Consider the following 24,516-nt stretch of genomic DNA (forward strand, 5'->3'; position numbering starts at 1 on the left):
GCTTAGTCCTAGAAATGTAGGTCCTTACCGAATCCTGAAAAGGGTTGGTAATGTGTCTTGTGAGTTAGAGTTGCCAGCAGAACTAGCAGCGGTTTATCCATTCTTTCACATTTCCCTGCTGAAGAAGTGTGTGGATTTATCCGTTATTAATAGTACCATTAGAAAGTGTGGTTGTGAAGGATAGTCTCACTTATGAAGAGGTGCCAATTAAGATTCTCGACCATCAAGTTCGTAGGTTGAGAAATAAAGAAGTAGCTTCAGTGAAGGTTTTGTGGAGGAGTCGGTCTGTAGAGGGAGCTACTTGGAAAGCAAAAGCAGCTATGATGGTCAAGTATCCTCACCTCTTTCCTTCCAATTCCATTTGAGCTTGAGGTAATAGTTCCTCTCCAGTCTTTCAGTTTACCCTTGTGTAAATTCAGTCTCAGTATCTTGTTCCTTCAGTAATCCTTGCATTTTAGCATATTTGCATGATTCAGGGAACTCAGTTTAGTTAGATATCAGTTTCTAGTACTTAGTGGTAGGGATTACATCTTAGACTTCATTCAAAGACGAATGTTCCAAAGGGGGAGATATTGTAACACCTCAAATCTCAAAATGAAGAAAAATCATTTTTTTCAGAAAACTGGTGCTAGTACCAACGGAACCACCCACGGACCGTAGGTGGGGTTCCATTGTTGGGCACCAAATGTTTATAGTCTCTGACCCCACCCACGGTCGACCAGGACGGTCCGTGGTTGGACCTACCGACCGTAGGTGAGGGTCAATAGCTAGTTAGGGGGAAATTGTTGTTGGGTCAACTTCAAATGGTCATATTTTTTAGCACAAAAGGAATTAGGTGGCCCATGACCTACCAAATGAAAGATAATTGAATCATCTTTCCAACGCAACTGAGTTTGCTAAAATCCCATCTTGGAGTAAAACGTTATGCTCATTTTAGTGAAGTTCTGTCGGGCAGGGCTTGACGACGACTCCTACCAACGGTTGGTAGGTCAACCTACGGCCAAAAGGTCCCTCTGTGGGTGGCCTTTGTCAGCTTTAATGTTAGGGTCATGTAATTCTTTTTCCTATGTGTTGGGGCCTTTAAACTATGTCGTTTAATGCCTAAACTAAGTCGTTTTACTCAGTCTAAGCCTAATAACTTAGTCAGACTTACCCAGAACCTTTATTCACCAAAAATCATCCAAACTTGGAGAAAAAAGAAAAGGAAAAGTCGACCGAACCTCCCAAGAATGAACAGATGTGTTCTTCAAGTTTCAACCCCGAAATTGAAGGATTTCTCCGTAGATTTCATCACTAGGTATGTGTATTTCACTAGTGAGTTCCTTTCATCAACTAGGTCCCTAGAATTCAGCCAGATTCTTGATTCGTTGTATCTTGCTTAGACCTAGGGTTTCTAAAACTTTAGATATTGGTTGTGATTTAGGTGTTATAGTATTCTTAATTAGATTATCATGTTTTCGTGAAATCATTGCTTAGTTCCTTGCATGAAATTTCAAACCCTATTTTTGTAGATTCTCTTAGTTCATGAATTACACTTGCTAGGTCAGTTAAACATATATACATGCTCCAGTTTTGAATGTTTCATTGACTGTACCTAAATGTTGCATTCTCATAATTTGCCTGTCAGAATATTGAGCTATCCAGGGTTTCAGTTATGTTGTGTCATACGCATTTCCAGTTGGGAGTAGACTTAACCCCAAGTTGGACTAGGTTTCAGCGTACCCTGATAGTCTCAGAACTACGTGCCCCCATAGGTTTATAAGTCCTCTCTGTTGGGCATCAAATTTAGTGATCAGGTAGTCATGTCTTTATACCACTGGCAAGGTTTATTGGGTCCTCTATTTCACGCTTTATACCTCATTTGAACTTATAAGTATCTACAATTACCCATTCGAACTAACCCACATAATTTATTAAATCATCACAAACACTCACAAAAAGTTTTGGTCGCAAAACTAAATGCAATCAATGTGTGCCTTGCTTGAAGGCAAACAATGTATACTACCATATCTTTTAGTACGTAATGAATTAGGTGACCCATGACATATCAAATTGTAGGTCAATGAGTCTTCATTGAAATGCCATAAATTTTATCTCCTAGAGACTAGTGTAGTCGAGTTTTTTTGTCTCCTAACTACGCACGCTATTTACAACTAGTAGATTTGACTTGTAAAACCAACTTCCAAAACATAATTTTTTGGTCTCATTTTTAGGGATCCAATTACAAGTCTTAGAAATTAAGGAGTAAAACTAAAAAAGGTAGTTGTAAATAAGAGAAACTTCAAACATTCATAATTTTGGCTTAAGAAGTTCGTTTCGGGCATAGAAAAATTCTATTTCACGGTGCATACCTCATTCGAACTTATAAATACCTGCAATTACCCATTCGAACTAACACTCATAATTAATTAGATCATCACAAACACCCACAAAAAAATTGGTCAAAAAACTACATGCAATTAATGTGTGCCTCGCTTGAAGGAAAACAATGTATACTACCATATCTTTTAGGACATAATGAATTAGGTGACCCATGACAGATCAAATTGTAGGTCAATGAGTTTTCTTTCAAATTCTAGCAATTTTGTTGTAACACAATGTTTAAAGTAAAGCATTATGACCATTTTACCTGAGACTAGTGTAGTTGTAAATATGAGAAATATCCAACGTTCATAATTTTGGCTTTAGATGTTTGCTTCGGGTATAGAAAAAACTCTATTTCACGGTTCATACCTCATTTGAAAGTATAAATACCTACAATTACCCATTCGAACTAACACACAATTTATTAAATCATCACAAACGCCCACAAAAAATTTTGGTCAAAAAACTACATGCAATCAATGTGAATCTCACTTGAAGGCAAACTACGTATACTGCCATATCTTTTCATACGTAATGAATTAGGTGACCCACTACATATCAAATTGTAGGTCAATGAGTTTTCTTTCAAATTCCACCAATTTTGTTGTAACACAAGGTTTAAAGTAAAGCATTATGGCCATTTTAGCAGAGACTAGTGTAGTTGTAAATAAGAGAAACTTCGAACGTTCATAATTTTAGCTTTAGATGTTCGTTTCGGGTATAGAAAAAACTCTATTTCATGATCCATACCTCATTTGAACTTATAAATATCTACAATTATGCATTCAAACTAACACACATAATTTATTAAATCATCAGAATCACCCACAAAAAATTTTGGTCAAAAAACTACATGCAATCAATGTGTGCCTCGCTTAAAGGCAAACTGCGTATACTGCCATATATTTTAGTACATAATGAATTAGGTGACCCATGACATATCAAATTGTAGGTCAATGTGTTTTCTTCCAATGCCACCAATTTTGTTGTAACACAATATTTATAGTAAAGCATTATGACCATTTTACCTGAGACTAGTGTAGTTGTAAATAAAGAGAAACTTCCAACGTTCATAATTTTGGCTTTAGATGTTTGTTTTGGGTATGGAAAAAATTCTATTTGACGGTCCATACCTCATTTGAACTTATAAATACCTACAATTACCCATTCAAACTAACACACATAATTCATTAAATCATCACAAACACGCAGAAAAAAATTTGGTCAAAAAACTACATGCAATCAATGTGTGTCTCACTTGAAGGCAAACTACGTATACTGCCATATATTTTAGTACGTAATGAATTAGATGACCCATAACATATCAAATTGTCCGTCAATGAATCTTCTTTCAAATGCCACCAATTTTCTCTCCCAGAGACTAGTGTATGCGTATTTTTTGCCTCAAAACTACGAACGTTATTTACAACCAGTAGATTTGACTTGTAAAACCAACTTTCAAAATATAATTTTTTGGTCTCATTTTTAGGGATTCAATTACAAGTCTTAGAAATTAAGTAGTAAAACTAGAATTGGTAGTTGTAAATAAGTGAAACTTCGAACATTCATAATTTTTGCTTTAGATGTTCGTTACGGGTATAGAAAAAACTCTATTTCACGGTCCATACCTCATTTGAACTTACAATACCTACAATTACCCATTTGAACTAACACACATAATTTATTAAATCATCACAAATACCCACAAAAACTTTTGGTCAAAAATCTACATGCAATCAATGTGTGCCTCGCTTGAAGGCAAACAATGTATACTACCATATCTTTTTGTACGTAATGAATTACATGAGACATGACATATCAAATTGTGGGTCAATGAGTTTTCTTTCTAATGCCACAAATTTTGTTGTAACACAATGTTTAAAGTAAAGCATTATGACCATTTTACCAGACTTGTGTAGTTGTAAATAAGAGAAACTTCCAACGTTCATAATTTTGGCTTTAGATGTTCGTTTCGGGTATAGAAAAAACTCTATTTTACGGTCCATACCTCATTTGAACTTATAAATACCTACAATTACACATTCGAACTAACACACATAATTTATTAGATCATCACAGACACCCACAAAAAAATTTGGTCAAAAAATTACATGCAATCAATGTGTGCCTCGCTTGAAGGAAAACTACGTGTACTGCCATATCTTTTAGTACGTAATGAATTTGGTGATCCATGACATATCAAATTGTAGGTCAATGCGTTTTCTTTCAAATGCCACCAATTTTGTTGTCACACAATGTTTAAAGTAAAGCATTATGATCATTTTACCAGAGACTAGTGTAGTTGTAAATAAAAGAAACTTTCGACGTTCGTAATTTTGGCTTTAGATGTTCATTTCGTGTATAGAATAAAATTATATTTAACGGTCCATACCTCATTTGAACTTATAAATACCTAAAATTACCCATTTGAACTAACACACATAATTTATTAAATCATCACAAACACTCACAAAAAAATTTGGTCAAAAAACTACATGCAATCAATGCGTGTCTCGCTTGAAGGCGTATTAGTATTTTATATCTTTATATTTTAATTTAATATTTAAATTAAATGTATTTAAATTTCTTTTGCAATATCTGAAATTAATAAGCTTATGAATTGTAAAGTTTTGTTAGAACTCTTCTACGGGTAGCTATTTTTTGGGGGAAGTTGTTAGATTTTCCCCCTTTTATCTTTCTTTTTACAAAAAATAAACAATTTATTTTCTTTCTTTTCCCAAGTGTTAGTTTAATTATAATTAAAATTTATCTTAATGTAAACATAAAAATCTGACAACCTCCCACAGAAAAGAGTTTTAAACATGTTTATTAAATTTGATTTTTTTTTTCATGTAAAAATTTAATGGAAACGCAAAAGAAATTTCCTATATAAAAAAAAGGAATATTCAAGCAGATTGGAATATGTATTATCATAGTTATGAAATATATATATATATATATATATATATATATATATATATATATAAACAATTTGTTTTATCTATATCTGAAAAATTATCAGATTATATTATATATGATAATTTTTCAGATATAGATAAAACAAATTGTTTTTAAGGTTGGAAGGATATATAAAACAAGACTCTTTTAAAAAAATATTATTGGTGATAAATTATTATTATTATTATTTTTAATAGTTTATTATCATTGTAACTTGGCTAAACCATATTGCTAACTATTCTCCTTTATCATATATATATAAATATAGATTTGCAAACAAATGAGATCATATAAAATAATAATTATAAAACATATAATCTTTTACAATTAATATCTATCATTTGAAAATAGTTTTTTTTAAAGCTTTAGATAAAACATAATATGAATAAGAAAATGAGGACAAAGTGTAAGTAGAGAGTTTATGATACAGCATGTGCAAAATATAAAAGGGAGAGATTACAGTTGTCTAGATGCTCGAAATATGTAATTAGGCTTTGCTTTGAGACTCACTAGACTTAACAATCTGAAAGGAGGTTGAGTCTATGGGTGTTCTTTATTTGTACTTGAATTTGTTTTGATGGTATGGTAATATTTCACAGTCTATTACCAAAAAAAAAAAATAAGAAAATGAGTTTTACTGAAAATAAAAGTAAGATTGTGCATAGACAAACACACACCAATATACTTGAATAGGAGACATGTCACACCATTTATTAATTTTAAATATATATACATGAAGATAAATTGGTTCAGCCCAACTTTTCTTAACAATGGAATAAGACATTAGGTTCTGAAAATTGACATTAAAAAATAATAAGGATTAATGTATTGTAAATGGCTTTGTGACTATTTCCTCGAAACTAATATTAAAGAAAGTGGGAGAAGTTATAAGTTAACTATCTTAAAAACGTTAAATTTTAAATCTTATCTTTTAATTCATTCAAATTTTTCATAAATAAAAGGAAAAAAAAGAAGCTAAAAATCCACGTACCGAAAAGCCCCACGTAAAAATATTACCACCCACATAACTTCTATGATTTTAATTAAATAAAAAATATTTTCTCATCTCCAAGTCAAATAAAAATAAATTTTATCCTTTTATATTAGGAAGATAATTTTTCTATGTAATTTATGTACTATAATATTTATAAATTCTCGTGGTAAATAAAAACTAAACTACAAATTTAATGATTTTGCCTCTTTGCAGTAATCCTTTGGATGAATAAATTGAGATTAGAAAAGGGTATCTCAAACAAACACTTAAATTATTTTTTTGAATTAATGAGATATAATCTATATTACAGCGACCGATCCATGTTTTAAATTGAAACTCTTAAATGATGATCCAAAACAGAGAATTTAATTGTTGAGGTCATATTTCATGCTCATGAGATAATGAAAATCTGAATCATGTTATTTTAATTTTTAATTATGTCTAAAATAATTATTTTTTAAAATTTGGTCATAGTTTAGGTGGTCATGAATTTTTTGATCTCTGATTGATTTGAAATTTGATGGTTTCATCGAAAATTATTTAGATGGGTTTTAGGTAGTTTGTATTAAAATTTGATCTGAATATGATAAAGTCATATTGTTTTAATTTCTAAAGATAATTAAACCACTTGAATTTGAATTTGGTCATAGCTTTGGAATATTTTTTTTATAGACTCCAATTGACCAGAAATTTGGTAAGTTCATTGGTGACAGACTAGTAAGAATATACCCATTGCTATGTGGTTATAGTATTGAGGCCCTTAAAATGGTTTTTAAATTTCTCTTTGGAATAAAAATGTGATTTAGTATGAATATAATCCTTTATATCAGTTTTATTTATGTTAAATGTGGTACATGATTGCACGTGATGAGTTAACATGAATTGATATATGATAAGGATATAGATCTGATTATTTTTCTTAATTTGTTTGAATCTGAATTTGATCATAGATTTAGAGATAAATATTATTTTTAAACTCTGATTGATCTGAAATTTCATAGGTTAATCACAAACAATCAAATTAACAATACTCATTATTATACAATGATTTGTAATCTGAGTTCGTTCAGATGATGTTTTTGGATAAAAAAATGTATCTTGAAAATTACTCACGTATGATACAGTGGTGATAGAGATTGTTCTCTACGGTCTTCATAACTAAATTTTAGTGAAGTATTAAGTTCATGTGTTGGCATAGACCTTCCTCCATATCGGATGAAATTAATATAAGTCATTAAAATTTAGTCTCTAGTTTTGATGATTTGTATTGACTCTCCCTATCTGAGTAAATATTTGATTAGATCAATGATCTAGGAATAATGATATTCACTTGGCATAAATCAACATATAGTACTCTCAATCTGAGTTAGCTTTTGTTCTAAATTTGTTGGAGTGAATATCTGACATCACATATTTATGTTGCATGAGTAATTATATTTCATCAAAATTTATTGTTCAAGATGCATGGATATACATGAGATGTGTTTCGAATTTTAATGTTCAATGTATACATAAACATGTTATTTTTTGAAAAATAGTATTCAAATAATGTAAATAGTTTTTGAATTTTGTTCTTTGTTCTTGATTCGTGTATCTATTTCACAAATGTTGATATGTAATAAGAATTTTTGAACGGAAAAAATTTAAATTCTATCTTGACCAAATAACATTTTCAACCAAATTGATCATAGTTTTGGGATTCGAATAAAAGGACTCTGATTGATTTGAAATTTGGAAAATTCATAAGAACAACCTAGTAAGAAATATTCATTTTTTAATCGTTATACGAATTTTTGGTCATATTTGGTTATTGGAATCCCTCCCTTGATTACCAAGATTAAATAGTAGTGCAGTGTTAGTTTCATGTGCTGGCTTAGACCTTCCTCCATATCGGATGAAATTAATACAAGTCACTATGTATTTAATCGCTGATTTTGATAATCTGTATTAACTCTCCTAAACTGAGGGATATATGATTGAATCAATGTAACTAGGCTAATTTTCACTTGACTCAAACTAACAATAGACTCTACATCTAAGTTAGATCAGTATAAGTTTATGAAGTGAATATCGGTCATTGTACATGTGTATTGCATGAGTAGTTCTCCAATCCCATCGATTGGCTATTCGAGATGCATGGATATATATGTATAAATGAGCCCTGAATTTTGTTATTTAAGATTATTCAACATATTATGATCTATTTAATGTATTATATCTCAAATTCTCAATAGACTTTACAGACTCACTTAATATTACTCAAGTATTTATTTCGATAGAGATAACATATTAATTCAAAAAGAAAATTGCATTATATATGTTCATGTTAGATGAAATTATTTTCAATTTCTATCTTAATAAGAGATGGACACTTAATATATTTTTCTTATTACTCTTTTGAGTTTGACAAATATGTTATCTCTTATTGTATATTGATGCATGAATTTTTGTTTTTTCTCATTAATTGAATATTAATCTATCTCAAAAGATAAAATATCTTTTAAATTGAATGAAACTTATCTGTACATTGGCGTCTGCGTCATTTATTCTGGATAGAACATTGAAATTGGTTAAAGAATGGACATAACGGTTCATTGAAAGTGAAGTCACTACCAACATGTGAGTCATGTTCATAAAGGAAAATGACTAAGAGACCTTGCCTCTTAAAAAGGAAATAATGGCAGTGATAAGTTAGAATTAATCTATTCTGATTTGTGTGGTAAATGATCATTCAGGAAAGAGTTGAATTTGAGTATTCTGAGATTTTCAGAAGGTTACTCATGATATGAGTATATATTTTTGATGTTTTGTAAGTCTGAATATCTTGATAAACTCAAAATTTTAAGACAAATGAAAATAGCATCATGAAAAATATATAAAGTCACTGCAATTTGATTGTAGTGAAATATACCTCTCTGCAGAGCTGATGAGTCACTTATCTTATAGAATAATTGCATTTCAATTGTCTACACTAGACACTCTACAATAGATTGGTGTAAAAGAGAAAAGAAATATACTCTTATGAAGATGATAAGATTAATAATTGGCTTATTCCCTTGTTGTTTTATTTCTTTTGGGATATGTTCTAAGAACTACATATCACGTTTGAATTAAATTCCTATCCAATCAGGAATGAAATGTGTGTATTAATTGGATATCCAAAAAGAACGAAAGAAGGTTTATTTTATTGTCCTAAAGAAAATAAGGCAATTATTAAGACAATTGTAAGATTTCTAGAAAAGGACTATTTAGTAATCCACGTTCCTAGAAGTAAACTATTTTTACAGGAACTGAACAAAGAAATAACAAATGAGTCAGTTGTAAATTCGAACACTCAAGAACATCTAACTGATATGTCAGAATTGACGTTCCATTGCATTTACGTAGTGGGAGAGACGTTACTAGACATAACAACACTACTACCTCAAGTAGTGAAAGTGATGTTGGGCAAATTAAAGAATACTACATGAAAAAGTTGTTAATATTTCATTACCGAAGGTTTTGAGGAAAATATTAAGACTCAAGAATATGAAAGTGTGACTATTGTAGTAGTACTTAGTCGTAGTGGGAGAATCATAATGAAGATTGATTGGTTTTGTATGTTTAAGAGGACTTTTATGATAGAAATCCTATAAAGAAGTAAACTTTTGAAGGGTTTCATGATAGGACCTCTGAAGATCTAATAAAAAATTGGTAAGTTACAACTCAGCAATAGTATACAAAGTTGCATAAGAAAATAACTTGGTAAGATCCTTTTGATAAGAAATATAAAAGAATATCTTTAAAGTTGTAAATGCATTGTTAACCGTCTAAGTGGGAGATTGTTAGGGTATATATACTATTAATTATGTGTTAAGAAATAGTATTCTAACAATTTTCAAGATTAAATATCTTAGTGGGAGATTGTTAGAGTATATACTACTAACCATGCATTTAGATATAGTACATTATAACAATCGTAATGGTTAAAAGTCTAAGAGGGAGATTGTTGGGATATATACTATTAACCATGTATTTAAATATAGTATTTATTATAGAATAACTATTTATTAATTTTTAATAGATCATATATTCGTTACGGTGTCTGTTTACTTATATAGTAGATGATTTATTGTATAGAGTTTAAGCTTATACACAGAGGATTAAATCATCGGTTCTTATAAGTTTAAAGTTTTTTTGTTCACAATCTAAGATGGGAATTGGACATGCCATCGGTACGATTGTAGCACAAGATTACATGTAGTTTATCTTGATAATGGGAATGGTATAGTTCCAACTTCTTGTGCTAGTGCATTTTGTATGTATCAAACGGGACCGAGTAGAGATAGTTGTTTTAGACTGACTGACAAAAACATAGTCTCTAAACTATTAAATGTACTTATATTCTTAATCCTGATATAACTATCTGTATATGTTTATTATCGTTTTGATTTATTAAAAGGTGAGATTCTGAGATGGATCAATATTCCTGGTAGATTAGACGATCATAATATATATTGGTGAAATAATAAGTTAGTTGACGAAATCCATGTCTCGATATTGAGATTGATGATATGCCTTTTTGGGAAGCTTAAAAGTTTTCATCGTGTCAAACCTTGTAAGTGAATTTATGAATCCGGCACATGAAATAAGTTAAGTAGTGCTCTAAAGGAATTTGATCATTGAATTACGTTCGTCAGTAATTTAATTTATTGATTAGTATCTCTAATCTTAACATGGGGAATTACATATGTGTTTAATGGGGAATTTCAAAATATAAATAGAGGAGTGCAATTACAAATTTCTAGTGGAATGATCTGTAATTTATTATGGTAAGAATCATTCAAATTAATTATTTGGAATTATTTCCATAATAGGAAACCTCAGTAATTAATTTTGTGGTCCCTACCGTGCCCATATTTAACTAGAACTCAAAATTTATTCTAAATGAAAAAGGGAGAAGTATGTGTCTTTCTCTATTCTAAGAAAAGGGAGAAGTATGTATCTTTCTCTATTCTAAGGCAAGGGAGAAGTATATCACTTTTTCTATTCTACGGAAGGGGAGAAGGACATGACTTTTTCTTTTCTAAGAAAAGGGAGATGTACATGTCTTTCTATTCTAAGGAAAGACATGGTATTCATTCTCCTTGGACTAGGAACAAATCAATATAAATAGGGATTCTTCTAACCCTTGAAAAAATATAAATTTTTTATACTATACTCTCCCACCCAAGTATTGAGAGTTCGGAAGTAAACTTGGGATCACTGTAGAAGACCGCAGAACTGTGGTTCAGTTTGTGGACTAGCTTGTCGATTCGCTTGAAGGTTCTAGCTTGTCGACTAGCTTGTGGATTCACTTGAAGGTGTCTACTCACACTTCAAGAAGTAATTCTTGAATTAAATTTCAGAAAGTTTATGTGATGTAACATGATTGTACTTGTTCTAGCATAAGCTATATGTTGTCTATTATTCATGTAAGTTGTATGATTCTATTATGCTTTCACTTTGCATATAATTTTCCAACAGTAGCATCTATGCAACACTTAAATTATCAAGATTACACAAAAATTAAGATGACCATAAAGACAACAATAGTTCAAAGCCATTAATCAATGATATGGAACCAACGTAAGCCAGAGGAAACAAATATATACAATTTGTCAATCCAACTTAACCATCTCTAAAACGGAGAAAATACTCTATATTCACAAGTCGTAACCAAATCTAACATAACAATCCATCATTTATTCTCTGAAATGTTTTAGATCCATATCAAATTTTGATATTAGAGTTTCCCAGATATGGAATATTCTGAGATACATGGAGAAAGATTTCAACTAACTCAAATTTGGCCAAGACATCTCATAGGTTTTATAACAAATTAAGTAGGTATCCTTGCTTGTGGAATCGATCCTCTCAACAACTATTTGATAATATGTCCCAAGAATGAGACTGTTCCAAGGTGTTTGCTGAAACTCTCCAAGGAGATGCAATTGGTATGCAATGCCAATATGACTTAGTGAGATCAACAATGGGGAATTTAGTAATAGCTTCTTATTTTATACCATCAATTTTCGAAGGTGTCACGCTTATGTGTGATAGCAACAATCTTTATTGGTGTCTCTCATTTAATGTTTTTCATGAAATGCCAACAATGAAGTTTGGAGAGAATTAAGTTGTGGCTATTGCAGACAAGTCTCTTGTTTTCACATTGGAGTTTGATGACGCTTTCAATCTGATTTTCTTTATATTCATAGCTTATGACCGTTTCGCACTAGCATATTGATGAGTTCACAGATTGGACTCATTTAGGGCTATATTTTGATAGAAATTGTGTCCTCAAATGCTTATTTTATCTCAATATCTGATGAAACCCTTCAGTTTCAGGTATTTGAAGTTTGAAGGAAAGCATGGACACTATGTCGCAAAAAGGAACGAAAAGGCTGAAAAGAACGAAGAAATGAAGGCCTGAGGATGGCCAAATCCACTTGGCGAGTCGTCGAAAGGTCTTACTTCGGCTTTTGTTCCAGAGTGCTGAGCCCTAAAAAAAGGATCAAGTCGGAGGAAAAAGGAGCAGTCAGAGTATCGTTGAGCAGTTCCACGAAGCAGTACCATGCCGCCCAATAACCCAGAGCACGACGATACTGAAGGCTGGTGCAAGATACCGATGAACTACACCAAAGGGCTAATTACCGAGTTGATAGGCGATTTCGACTAATGACGTCGAACGATCCGCTGCAGCACAAATCTGTGAAAACTATGAATACTAGTTAGAGTTTTAGTTTTAGTATGAAACAATTATCATAATTTTTATATAGAATAGTACTTTTTGATATTTTTGCTCTAAGTTTGAGAGGGTTTTGAAGACTTGAAGAAAAAGAGGGTTTCATCTCCAAGGAATTGGACTTTGGTCTCTTGGATTCTTCATTTTTGGCCTGTAACAAGACTTAAATCTTCATACCCATTTCAATGCAATCTCATTTAGGTATAAATTTATGTCTCTTGATGTGTGGCTAAAAACCCCAATTCTTGGGGTGTGATTTAGCGAATATGGGTTAAGATAATTGTTGGGTCTTGCTTGCTAATAGTTTTATCGTAGTTTAATTGTGATTTCGTTTAGTGGTTCTGGATGAATTTAATGAATTTATGTGTTTTCAGCTTGCGAGAGACAGAGATCGTAAACCTAAGACCACTAGATTGATGGCCAATATGAGTGGGTCGACATGAGGTTCAACTCGAGAGAGTGAACCCTAGTCCCATGTCCACACACTCAGCTCGAGAGAGTGAGTGGGTTAAGGTGTAGGCTGGTCTTCACGCGGAAAGTGGGTGTCCGAGAGGAACGCATTTGAAATAGGGTAAGTTGCTCGAGAGAGAGAGCTTATCCCCTTTAAAGCTTAGCCTAGTTAAAATTACTCTATGAATCTTCTATTGAAAGCATGTACCCAATAATCTAGCCTAACCCGTATTCCCGTCACATCCCAAGGATCCCCTCTCATTGCTTAGAAACCCTTGTTTATTTCACTATTTTTACTTACTAATGACAAAAACCCCCCAATTGTTAATTGACACATTTGTGTCCCCCTTTAATATACAATGTTTTTACTCGCTAATGTCTTTAGCTACGACTAGTTAGAACGAAATTTTATTTTTCTATAAATTCTCAAAACCACTCTCTTAGGACGATCCCAACCCTTGGTTGGGTTGCTAAACTATTTTACAATCGTAGACACTTGCATCGGAAGTTGTGTCTTAATTATGCAAACATCACATATCACTGTATTCCCAAGTCTAAAGCCTAGGCTCTTACATCACACGCATCAGATGCACACAACAATACCTTCACGGAACTTTTTGTTGTAGCATATGCCAGGGTACATGATGAGCTCAATAGGAATTTAGAAATGTGTCTCAAACAAGAGACCCGAGTTTTTCAAGCTGAATCCAAATGGACAAGTTCCTTTGCTGGACATACTTGATAACCATGTGTTTGAGAACATTGCTAGTACTTGTTGTCTTATCCTGTGGCACCACTAGTCTATTCTGACTTCAGCAGAGTCCTTGGAGCTAGTAGCCTTAGAGGCAATTGACTGAGAGTTGATATCCATGGAAGTCATCTCTATATTCTTTGATGCTTGAAAAGTTAAGATAAGAGGTAGAAATTGTCCCACTGGGAGAGCCACAATTTGTAGACAATAAAATCCGCGTCCAGAAAATAATAATCCAGAACGGAAAAGTATCGCAACAATCGTATTTATTATTTCAAAGTGCGAGTGTTACAATCTCTATGATTTCTCTGAATTTGCCTTTTCAAATATAGATTCAAGGGCTCCTGAGCTTGATCTTAAATTTGTGTTGAACTTGATTTTGGATTCAAGGGCTTTAAAACTTATTCTTTAATCTTCGATGAACTTGAACTTGAACTTTATCTTGATCTTGACTTTTACTTGAATTCAAAGGCTTCGAGCTTGTTCTTGAATCTAATAGTCTTGGTCTTGATCATTCTTGAACTTAAATGCTTGAATTTTTTACATATCTCACGGACGTATTATTAATGATTACTAAAGTTTTACTCTTTGTTAACTTTATCTTCCATCCAGTAGTAACATTCGTTCTTAGAAATATATTGGCTTCTCAATTAAGTATCATGATGTAAAGAATTCTTAAAATCAAAGGTGAGTTTAGAATTAAAAAGCAAAGAAATGAATGGATTATACACAAACAGTTCTGTTACAATCCGCAATGTCTCATGACAAAGAAAAGATTATTTAAATTCCTACATATTTGATAATTAAAACAATTGAAGAAATAGATAAACAGAAATCCCGACTTAAGAGAGGTGACACATCTAACCAAGATCATAGAAATATATAGATATTCACATCTTGGATAACTAATAGTAATACTAACAAACCTTACTTAGATTTATGAGTAGAGTCAAACATTTTTCATAAATAGATATAGAGAAAAATCACACAACATGGATTCAAAGGCAATACTTGTAACACCAGATTTACTTGACAACAAAAATCAGCTACTAGTTAGTTACATCTTTGACACCAAACTTGTTGAGTCGTCCCTGACATTGCTTGTCCTTTTGTGTCTCCATAAGTTGTTGAAGATGTCGAACATGGTTTTTTCCTACCTTATGCATCTCCATCACCTTTTCAGAGAAGGTCCCTATTTTGAATGTCTCACACCAAAACTTGAACTCCCCATTGTTTTGTTTTTCATGAGATGTATTCTTTCTCATGTCATTCGCACCATCATCTATCAGCAAAGATGGAGGATCGTTATCATTTATACCTGATGATCATTCCTCAAATTGATTCCCTGATATCAGATCATGTTCCACAAGTTGGATGAATTTTGGTTTCTTTGGTGAAAGAGCAATGATGCAGTTTTGTCGTCCTTCTGTTCTCTAAAAGCAGCCTCCTTGAGTTTGTGTTTTTTTTCCTTGGAAGTGGACATTCATGCCATCTTGATTTGAAGTACATACCTGACAAAGTGCACAACTCCACTCCGTAACATTTTTCAGTGGAGCACTACTTAATGAAGGCTTGTCAGCAACCGCTTCAGTCAGTGTTAAAGCTTTCCATTTTGCTCCAGAGAAAATCGTGTCAGGCTTAGCTTGTATTATCAACACCAAAAGAAGAACATCTCAGAAATTTAAACACCCCATAGATGGTTTACGGATCTTAAAGCATATTGACGATTTCATAAACATGTTTATGAAATCGTCAATATGCTTTCAGATCATAAACCATATATGAGGTTTTTAAAACATTAAATGAATGTACTAAAGCAATAGTAACTTGTACTAAAGCAAGGAACAACAGCCTGGGGAAAGGAACCTACATTTGTTCATTAAGGGCCCCGAAACATATTTTGGGAGGACATTAAAATAAAAGCTTCGTCTCTCTTGATTCAGCTCAACCAAGCCAATACTCAGTTGTGTAAAAATGAGTGTCTTTGCCATTGATAACTCTTCATTTCTTACTGTTACCTAGCCTAGGAAATTATTTCCTAGGTTTTGTTACTGTATTTAAAGATGACTTACCTTGTAATGATACAACTAGGTGTAAATAGCATTCTGGTCACCAGAAAACCAAGAGCGTGACTATTGAATCTAGGCATTTTCTTAGAAATCGAAACAGATACACTTTATGCAGTATAACTATATTAGCCTCTGCATCGGCTACCTCCCTTATGTAACAATGTTATGAAAGTGGAGATTGAGTGTACTGCTTTCCATGAATTTACATTCAATAGAAAAAAATTACACTAGAGAAAATCTTCTAAGTATAAAACCACATAGAAGAGAAGTTTATCAAAAAGCTTAAGCTAATAAATACTACTAAAGTGTCGGAAAGACATCACTCGAAGAGCTAAAGAAGAATTTGAAAAGCTTTCACAACTATTTTAAGGTGATGACATTTGTTTGATAAAATGTGCATACTTTTCTAAAGACAGACTAGTTATATTAGATGTGTATAAAAATCTTAATGCTTCAACCACTAAAGAAGACAGAGGAAATGATCCAATATAGATAACACAAATGGCTGGTTCACTCAAACAAGAGGGCCTACTCTAGATGAACCCACACATGAAAATCAAGGACTAAAGATAGATGAAGATGTCAGTTATGTAATTTTTCCAATGTTGGAAAGACCGCAGCGAAAAATAAGTTACAAGGGGAGAGGGCAAGGGAAAGGGAAAAGGCCCTGTACAACCCACACCTATGGAGGGGGAGCTCTGACAGCGAGGGCATTTATGCCACTAACCACGCAAGGTCTGGTAGTGAGGACCACTCTGAGGGCAGTTCTCCGACCTCCGTCTTTGAGCTGGAAGACGATCAACTCATATATGCTAGGAGAGCAGAGTTATGCTCCAAGTCAATGAATGATCCATCTAGGATCCCGGTGCCTTCTCTTCCTCCATCTCCAGCCCAGGCAGTCGTGCATCTCTACTAGTTCAGGGTCCTCCTCCTCGGTCACTTAATAGACTTAAGGTCGAGGGTTTGAGGACTATTTTAGAATAAAAGAGGTTGTCTACTATCCGTGTGGTTGATCGGTACCTTGAGGTGTGGAGCACCATTAAGTTCCACAAATTCAAGATCTTTACAATGCCCCAAGGCCCATACATTCCTACTTGGGTCCAGGATTTCTACTCAGCATATGGAGAGTTGGTGCCGAAAGGTAAGAAAAAGGCTAGTTCTTTCAAGCTGGTTGACTTTGTAGTAGTTCGGGAGAATAATGTGAAGTGCAATAGCTCATATATTAATCATGCACTCGGGTGTACGAGAATTTTCATGCACTATTATATCGACAAGATCGAGAAGAAGACCCTCAATAATTTGAAGGTTTGGTTAGCGCCACTAATTTCTGACACCATGCCACGGTGGATTGCACCTGGTGTTCCTGTTGAGAAGAAGGACCTAAACGTGGCTGCTAGATATTGGTTTGGGTTCATCAATAGCACTCTTATGTCGTCACAGAATGAATTGATACTTCAGCATTCGAAAGCTGCGTGTTATGGCTGTATCATGGACAGGGATGAGCTTAATCTCGGTCTGATCATCGATCAAGAGACGACCATGTGGGCCACGCAGAGGAAAACTTCTCTTCCCTTTCCAATGCTAATCACCGAACTGTGCAGGTGAGCCCGTGTCCCTATGAATGAGAAGACAGATGTGGAGGTGACCCCTACCTCCTCTACTGACATCCGACGGATCGAGGCCGAGTACTTGAGGGATAAGGTTGACAGGAGAAGAGTTGCACCGGTGGATACGTCCCTGGTCGTTCATATTGATATGTTGCCGATTGAGGCAATACTGCCTCCTCAAGCCAGTGAGCCTACAGGTACATCTGTCCCCTCAACTTCTGCACCTCCTAGTTCATCTGATGCACCCCCTCCTACTACTTCTGTTGTTGCTGCTGCATCCCGACCCCCTATCACCTTGGCTATGTTGTATAAGATGGGCCATCTACCTCATTCCATTGACGTGCGTGCTTCCAAGGTAGAGGTCGATGTGCCTGGGTTGATAGAGCGGGCGATTGTTGCCGCCTTGGCCCCGATTAGGGCTGAGATGAGAGAGCATAACGAGTTGATTGATGGCCATAGGCTTGCATTGGATGCCCTTACTGTGAGGGTTGAGGCTTTTGAGTAGGGTCGGGGGTATTCTGCTACTTTGACAGCCTGAAGGACAATGTTATTCGGTTGAGGAAAGATTTGGACGAGCTAAAGTCCATAGATTTATCGATGCTATTCGGCACAATTGAGATCCCTGACATCCCGAGAGCAGATGTTCCTGCTAGTTCAGAGATTCCTTCGGCTACTACAACTGGAGATGTGGATAGAGAGAGTGCATCTGTTGAGTCTGAGGCTGAGACTGATGAGGAGGAGCTCGGTGTTAGAGATGCAGTTATGTATGATCACTTGGGGGACCTTGAGGGTATGATGGTCCAGTCTGTTGTTAAATCATATTTGAGAGAGACATCGATGGTGGGATCCAGTAGAACCAAGGATGATGTTGCATCGGGCACTGATTCCCAGACAAATGGAGTCACTGACATACAGAGTTCACCCCAGGCTTAACCCGGCAGGATGATTCTTTTGACTCCCTTTATGTTATTTTTAGACTATTTTTCTATTCTTTGCATTTGAGAACAACTGCTAGTTTATTTTGGCGGGGTGAGGTATTTCCATGCCTACCTATTTTGGGTTGTTTTGTGGATAATTGATGTTTTGTTTTGTGGATGTTGGATCTTAACTTGTGTTGATATATATATATTGTGTTGATCCATTATATTCGTCCCTTGTTTTGAATTGCAAATGGTGGTTTATATTGTGTTGTTCCATTGTGTTCATCCCTTGTTTTGAATTTCAAATGGTGGTTTTGAATCGATTTTTAAAAAAAAAATTGCCACCTTTTGATGTGTTTGAATTTGGTTGTTCTCTTGCAATTTTGAGTGTCAGTTATGATTAATATCGATGACTTGAATAGTGCTATCAATTGAACGATATGAGTGTGTGGTTACGATAAGGAAAATTGAGTTATATAGATCATATGTGAACTTCTAGCATCTCGTTGTGACTAGCCGGTTGTTGAGTCAATCTCTTGTGATGATCATTGCACGCTAGCTAAAAATTGTAGAGTCTTGTTTGATGATTGTGTCAAATGCCATGTGTGGTAAGTTTTTGTTGAACTGTGTGCTTGATGACACCTAGAACTTGCCTAGTTAGTCCAATTGATTGATGTAGGCAAGCAATTGAAATGATCTTAGGCACAATTTGTGAAGACTGAACCAAAAAATGATCTTATACCACTTTGTGGCCACCTTGTAAGAGTGTGAACCTAGCTTGGCACCCTTTGAGCCTATCCTTTTCTTTTGGCAGAAACTTGAACAACTTTGACCTCTTTGTCTCGTCACCTATAACCTTCATGAAGTATTGGTTCGCTTGAATGGCCAACTTAGGACAAAAGCCTAAGTTGGGGGTATGGTGAAAAAGGAGGAAAGTCAAGTAGTGTGAAAAATCCCCCTTGATGGATTGTTTTGAAAAAGATGGAACCCCTCCATGTAAAAAAAAGAGAGAAAGAAAAGAAAAAGGTGAAAATGGAAAAATATTGAAAAAAGAGAAGAGTTGTGAAATAAAGCTTGTGAAAGGAGCAAAAGAAATGGGGTATCCAAATAGTAGGGTGGATTGTGAACATCATATAGTGTGAAAGAGAAGGAGAAAAGTAAATTTCAGGCCATACTCCATGAAGGTAGAAGTCACTTAACCAAAATGATCATACCTTTACCCTCAACCCCAATACAAACCTTGAAAGACCTTTGTGATCTTGAGCGAGCTAAAAATAATGTTGATTGGAAAATAAGGGCAACCCTATGGGTAGAGTCACGCATGTGTTATCTTTGGGAGTGTGAGAGTTGTTTTTTATTTCAATATTCCAAATTGTTGATGAATCTTGTGTGAAAATGGAATCATTCTTTGTGTGAGGGCATTTGAATGCTTTTGTTGAGCTTGAACTTGCATTTGAAGTAAGCATTGAGTTCTATTTGATAATGGTGAGTCACATCTTGAAACTTTGAATGCACAATTGAACATTGAATGTGTAGTTTGAACCTTTTGTGTGCATTCGTGTTGAGTCTTGAGTAGCACTGTTTGTAGGCATCCTTATTAAACTGATTGATCTTGTGTTTTACTTAAGCACAAGCAAAAGTTTAAGTTAGGGGTGTTGATGAGTCTGAGATTTCGACTCAATTAGGGATTGTTCTTCATAGTATTAGTATCCTCGATGTCTATTTTGTGGTCTAAACTGATGTTTTAATGTTAATTTTCAAATATAAAGGTAAAAGAGCAAGGCGAGGACAACAATAGGTAAAAAGGAGTAAAAACGATAAAAAAAAGGTTGAAGAAAGTAAATGTTGAGAATCGCTAAAGCCACTCGGCGACTCACCGAGTGGCAGTTCAGCTCACCTAAAGTTCCAGCATGCCAGCCCTGGGGAAAAACCCACTTGGCGACGAAAATTGATAGTCGGCGTACCACCGAATGGATCAGCGACATCGATACTGATCGCCTAAAGTGACAAAACTCTGAGTTTAAAGAGTCAAGGCAAACTGGTGATGGAATGGAGCCATTGGTGCATTGTCGACTCGGCGATGCTGACTAACCTCACCTAATTGTCCTTAGGGCCAAAATTTGAGAACGTAGAAATAGAATTTTAAAAAGAGATTTTAGGAATCCAGTCATTTTCCTGAGTAATTTTTTCATTGTAGAACTTGGAGCTTTTGCTTTAGACTTTGTTTTACTTAGTTTAAAGAGTTTTCTAGTAGATTTTGAGTTGGGTTTTCGATATTAAGCATTTTGGATCATTGTAAAGACGCGGATTGCAATACCTAGATTATGGAGAACGTAATTGTTATTGATTTCTTCCTTTTTATGATATGTGGCTAAAACCCTCATATTTGGGGGTGTGATCATATGATTATTTTCTCTAATTAGCTTATGGGTATTGTTGTTTACTGATTTAAAAGCTAATTTGAAGTGGGTTTAAGTGATAGTTGTGTATTAACCTAGGAATTGTAGTTGCAAATGCAGTTCTAACTTAGTGTTATGGGCCTGCTCGAGAGAGAGGTTTTAGAACTAAGGTTATCAATTGATAATTGTAGTAATTGAGTTGTTGTGGGTTCAGCTCGAGAGAGTGAATCATAACTCGATCCTACCTATCTAGCTCGAGAGAGTAGCTAAATTGAGGTATTGGGCTGCTTATAGAGTTATGCTTGTCGAGGTTCGAGAGAACTCGCTTGAATCGTAATACTTATTTGAGAGAAAGCTATTGCCTCTATAGTTTAGACTACCCACTAAGATTCAGCAATTGTTAGTAAATTATGATTACCCATATAGCGAAATTATCCTTTAATCGATCACATCCTCAAGTATCCCTTATCTACTTGATTACTTCCCTGTTATTAGTAGTTGTTAGTTGACAACCCTAAACCCCCCATTTGACACTTATTGTCAACCCCTTGGATTTAATTACATAATTTCAATAATTTTTATTCCTACAACTGATTAAAAGACGTTTATAACTTCGTAGCTGAATTATAACTTGTACTGCTCCCTATGGGTTCGACCCCAACTCTTTGTTGGGTATTATACTAGATTACGATCGCCTACACCTAGTATTGGATGACGTTTAGTTGAGCGTTTATCATACAACATTGGCCCAAACCCACCTCCCCATTTGATATCAGGAGTTTTTTAGGTTTGGCTGGTTACTACAGGAGGTTTGTTAAAGGATTTTTATCCACAGCTTCCCCATTCACCAAGTTGACTCAAAAGAAGGTCAATTTTCAGTGGTCAGATGAGTGTGAGAAAAACTTCTCAGCACTGAAGACTAGGTTGACTATAATTCATGTCTTGACTCTACCAGATGCTTCAGAAGGTTATGTGGTTTATTTTGATGCATCTAGGGTCGGCCTAGGTGGTGTGTTGATGCAGCACGGTAAAGTTATAGCTTATGCTTCTAGACAACTTAAGGTCCATGAGAAGAATTACCTGACACATGACCTCGAGCTTGCAGCCGTAGTATTTTCCCTAGAGATTTGAAGACACTACTTGTATGGTGTTCATGTTGATGTGTTCACCGATCATATGAGCCTCCATTATGTGTTCACCCAGAAGGAGTTGAATCTTTGTTGGAGGAGATGGCTTGAATTCCTCAAAGACTATGACATGAATGTGCTCTATCATCAGAGTAAGGCCAAAGTAGTAGTTGACTCCCTCAGCAGATTATCCATGGGTAGTGTAGCACATGTTGAGGAAGAGAATAAAGAATTAGCTAAAGATGTTCCCCGGCTTGCTCGCTTGGGAGTTTGCCTTACATACACATTAGATGGTGGTGTGATAGTTCAGAATGGGTCAGAATCTTCATTAGTAGCGGAGGTTAAGGGAAAATAGGATAGAGATCCTATATTACTTCAGTTGAAAGGTGCAGTTAATAAGTAGAGAGTAGAGATTTTCTCCCAAAAGGGAGATGGTGTACTTCGTTATCAAGGTCGCTTATGTGTCCCTAAAGTGGGTGAGTTGAGGAAGCACATCCTTACAGAAGCCATAATTCTAGATATTCCATTCATCCAGGTGCCACTAAGATGTACCGTGATCAATAAGAAGTCTTTTGGTGGAACGACATGAAGAGAAACATTGTAGATTTTGAGACTAAATGTCCTAACTGTCAACAAGTTAAGGTAGAACATCAGAAAACAAGAGGTGTGACTCAAGAAATTAACATTCCTACATGGAAGTGAGAAGTGATAAATATGAACTTTATTACGGGTTTACCTCGTACTCGCAGACAACATGATTCCATTTAGGTGATAATGGACAGAGTCATTAAGTCAGCTCACTTCTTAGCTGTCAAGACTACCAATTCAGCGGAGGATTATGCTAAAATCAACATTAGCCAGATAGTCACGTTGCATGGAATTCCCGTGTCTATCATCTCAAATAAAGGTCCTCAGTTTATATCTCATTTCTGGAAGTCTTTCCAAAAAGGTCATGGTACCCAGGTAAATACCTTAGAGGACATGTTGAGAGCTTGCATGATCGACTTCAAGGGTAATTGGGATGATCACCTACCTCTGGTAGAGTTCACCTATAATAATAGCTTCTATTCCAGTATTCAGATGGCCCCTTTTGAGGAACTATATGGGCATAGATATAGGTCTCTGATTGGTTGGTTCGAATTACGTGAAGCAGCCTTGATTGGGCAAGATTCAGTTCATGAGGCTATGGAAAAAGTTCAGGTTATAAGAGATAGACTAACGACAACTCAGAGTCATCAGAAGTCCTATGCAGATGTGAGGAGAAGGGACTTAGAGTTCGAAATCAATGATTGGGTTTTCCTAAAGGTGTCACCTATGAAGGGGGTGATGAGATTTGGGAAGAAAGGAAAGCTCAGTCCTATATATGTAGGTCCTTACAGAATCCTTAAAAGGGTTGGTAATGGGGCCTATGTGTGAGAGTTTCCAGCAGAACTAGTAGTTGTTCATCCAGTCTTTCACATTTCATTGTTGAAGAATTGTGTGGGTGATTCGACATTGATAGTACCATTAGATAGTGTGGTTATGAAGGACAGTCTCACTTATGAAGAGGTTCCAGTTGTAATTCTTGATTGTAAGCTTCGTAAGTTGAGAAATAAGGAAGTCGCTTCAGTAAAGGTTTTGTGGAGGAGTCAGTATGTAGAGGGAGCTACTTCGAAAGCAAAAGCAGCCATGATGGCCAAGTATCCTCACCTCTTTCCTTCCGATTCCATTTCAGCTTGAGGTAATAGTTCCTCTCCGGTCTCTCAGCTTACTCTTGTGTAATTCAGTCTAAGTATCTTGTTCCCTTAGTTATCCTTGCATTTCAGCACATTTGCATGTTCATGGAACTCAGTTCTGATAAATATCAGTTTCTAGTACCCAGTAATAGGTATTATTGCCCTTTCCTACGTACTCAGGTTATTTAGACTTCATTAGAGGAAGAATGTTCCTAAGGCGGGGATATTGTAACACATCGGATTCGAGAAGATGAAAATATTTAGCTTTCCAGGACTAGGTGTCAGAACCAAGGGAAGCCACTGACGGACCATATGTCAGACCACGAACCATAGGTGGGGTCCCGTCGTTGGGTTCCAGAGTTAGGGGTCTCTGATCCCAACCATGGCCGACCAGTACGG

General features: G+C 35.0%; 1 protein-coding gene and 1 pseudogene across 1 annotated transcript in view; both read right to left on the reverse strand.

Annotated features, from left to right (window-relative positions):
* Window positions 1-24,516, reverse strand: part of LOC125865077 (ferredoxin-1, chloroplastic) — a 791,835-nt gene that overhangs the window by 44,243 nt on the left and 723,076 nt on the right. The window lies entirely within an intron of this gene.
* LOC125863771 (uncharacterized) overlaps window positions 15,330-24,516 on the reverse strand; it is a 31,844-nt pseudogene continuing 22,657 nt past the window's right edge.

This window comes from Solanum stenotomum, chromosome 5 (genome assembly GCF_019186545.1).
Source record: "Solanum stenotomum isolate F172 chromosome 5, ASM1918654v1, whole genome shotgun sequence".
In the NCBI taxonomy this organism is placed as follows: Eukaryota; Viridiplantae; Streptophyta; class Magnoliopsida; order Solanales; family Solanaceae; genus Solanum; species Solanum stenotomum.